At 36.1% G+C, this 2,818-nt stretch overlaps 1 protein-coding gene across 1 annotated transcript in view; it reads right to left on the reverse strand.

The window, feature by feature from the left end:
* Positions 1–1,954, reverse strand: part of LOC122265428 (ras-related protein Rab-37-like) — an 83,548-nt gene extending 81,594 nt beyond the window's left edge. Inside the window, exon 1 of the mRNA XM_086548454.1 lies at positions 1,329–1,954. The gene's annotated coding sequence lies outside the window, so the exon portion shown is untranslated. The remainder of the gene's footprint in view (positions 1–1,328) is intronic.
* Positions 1,955–2,818: the final 864 nt, after the last annotated feature.

Raw genomic sequence — 2,818 nt, forward strand, 5'->3', positions numbered from 1 at the left:
AATAAATATATATATATAAAATAATATATAAATTTTATATAATACATATACAGAAATATAATAAGTATATATATATATATAATATATATATATATATATATATAATATAATATATATAAAATATATTAACATAAATATGTGAATGTGATGCTGTGGTGTGTGTGTGAGTGTATTTGTATATATGCATATACATCATACAGACATACATACATACTTATATTATATGTATATATATATATATATATAAAATATAATGTATACATAAAATATATAAATAGTAAATATAAATATATATAATATTATATATACAATGATATAGTCTAATATATAATATAAATAGCAAGCACGACACACACATGTATAAATACAGAATACATAACATAAAAAAACATATAAAACATCACATGTTACTACATACATACATATATTTATAATATATATATATAGATATATATTAATACTATATATAACATATATTATGTACGATATATGTTAATATATATTTAATATAGTGCACACATCACACACAGACTCACACCCACATGTTTCACATACACTAACACACTACTCATGCTCATTCATCTTATGCGTATATTTTATGGCTAATATATATATATATACTATAATCAAATATAACTGAGATATAATAAATCGTTACTCTTATATATATGTATACTATAATATATATTATAATATATAAATAATAAATAATCTATTATATATATATTATATATATATATAGTATATACAATATTATATTATGAGTCAAATATTTTTGTCCCATAATTTACTGTTTGACTATCATCATGTTATAGCGTGTCGCGCTGCTTTGTCGTTGAAGAAAGTTATATGTAATTGAGTTTTTGTTCCAACATATTCGATATTTCACGAATATCGATTTCATCATGTATTTTTCTTGGCGTAAATGTCTCGTCATAGAAAGAGAGCGTCATTCTATATATATATACTATATAAATATATATATCTATTAATATATACTGAATATAAAAATATATATAGGATATTAGTACTATATATTATAAATATATATATATATAATTATATAAAACTAAAAATATCATAACACATATACATTCTAACTAAACTGATGCTCTTTTCGAATACACGCATGTTTTGTCTCATCGCCCGTGTCTGTCACTGTGTAACAACATTTTTCGGGTTTATAAGTCCTTGTATTTGCGTCAATCAACAGCTGTATTATAAGATGACCCCTATGCGCGCAAGGAAAGACAATAGCTAACCTACCATGACCAGGTCATACAACAGTCACATGTATACCAATCCTCTCGCGCGCATTGCTGTCTTACCTTGGGTGGATGTGAACTTCTTAATACGTCGCTGAGAAAAACACAGGAGGAGCGTCCAGAGTGCTGGGGCGTCTCTTGCAGACTGGTGAGAAAGAGAGAAGGAGAGAGATAGAAAGAGAGAGAGAGAGAGAGAGAGAGAGAGAGAGAGAGAGAGAGAGAGAGAGAGAGAGAGAGAGAGAGAGAGAGAGGTTGGGAGAAAAGGGAATTAAAGTATGGATAATAAACGGCAGAGAAATACAGAACGAAGAAAGGGGGACTAAAAAACAGGAATAAAAATAAGATGAAATGAAATATAAATGAATGAAGTATAAAGAGAACAATAAACACAAAAATAGAATTTAAGAATCAGACCAGAAAAAAACGAACTGAAAGTGAAAGATAACAAAAAGAAAGAAAGAAAGAAAGAAAGAAAAACCGGGAAGGGACAGCCCTACAGTCCAGACTCGGACACACAGCTCGCCCTCGAAAGCTCGCCCTCGAAAGCTCGCCCGAGAGCCTCTTGCCCTCAGAGCGGAGGTCACACCACGGGGAAAACGAGGTACACAATTAGCAATACGATCGATGGTACAAGGTGAAGCCAGGAGATGGAGGGAGCGCCCTCACCCTACAACGGCTCAGTACTGACTGGCCCTTCGCTTAAGGGTGTCTGTATGTAGGAGGGAGACAGCGAGGTACACAGCTGGGAGACGGGAGCTCGATCAAGGTACTGCCTCGCTCTGCCTCTCGCGCTGGACACCTAGGACTCTTGGAATCCTTATTCAGCTCTCAAAAAAGTGTCAAGCATTAGCTTCTCTACACTTGTCTCCCGTCGCCCCCCCTCCCATTTTTTTATTTATTTGGATACTGTGTTAACAGGATGTCTCATTAGTCGCTTGTGTTTAGCGTAGTCAATGCGGCTGATTGACCATGTCAATGCTGACTCGGAAAATGATTATGATAGGCGGACAGCATCAACAGTGTAAGACATGTGGTCGCCCGAAAGGACATAACAAGAGATACTGTCGTATGTTGGTCATATTAGACTGTGTTTCACCGCTGATCACAGCTACGCTTCAGGTGTCTATGGTTTCGCTTTGGCTGGCCGGACGATAGGACGGCTAACGCAGCGGCAACAACTGTGTTTTAATTCAGATCGCGGACAAACGCGCTGTAATTTGTCAGTTCACGAGTCTCATCTGACTCGAAACTGGCACTGGGCTGGTTGCGCGGCGACACTAGCAGCGATAGCATTACGCTCAGGTCGATAGTTTCCTGCGAGATAGCATGGCGACTGCTCCTACTGGCTCGACTCGGCACGTATTTCCCGCAAGAGGAGTGTTGCCGCTTCCTAAAAGGACACGGAGAAGCGTTTGTCCCTGGGCTAATTATAACAAACAGTGACATTGATGTTGCTAAAGACGAACTTGTGCGAGCGTGGCAACTAACTCATCGACCTGCAATGCGATACAGTAGCAATACCTGGCGCAGGGAACGCTAAGATTTTGAGTACA

This window comes from Penaeus japonicus, unplaced genomic scaffold, assembly GCF_977035675.1.
Source record: "Penaeus japonicus unplaced genomic scaffold, GWHDUDI00000001_assembly GWHDUDI00000020, whole genome shotgun sequence".
Classification (NCBI taxonomy): domain Eukaryota; kingdom Metazoa; phylum Arthropoda; class Malacostraca; order Decapoda; family Penaeidae; genus Penaeus; species Penaeus japonicus.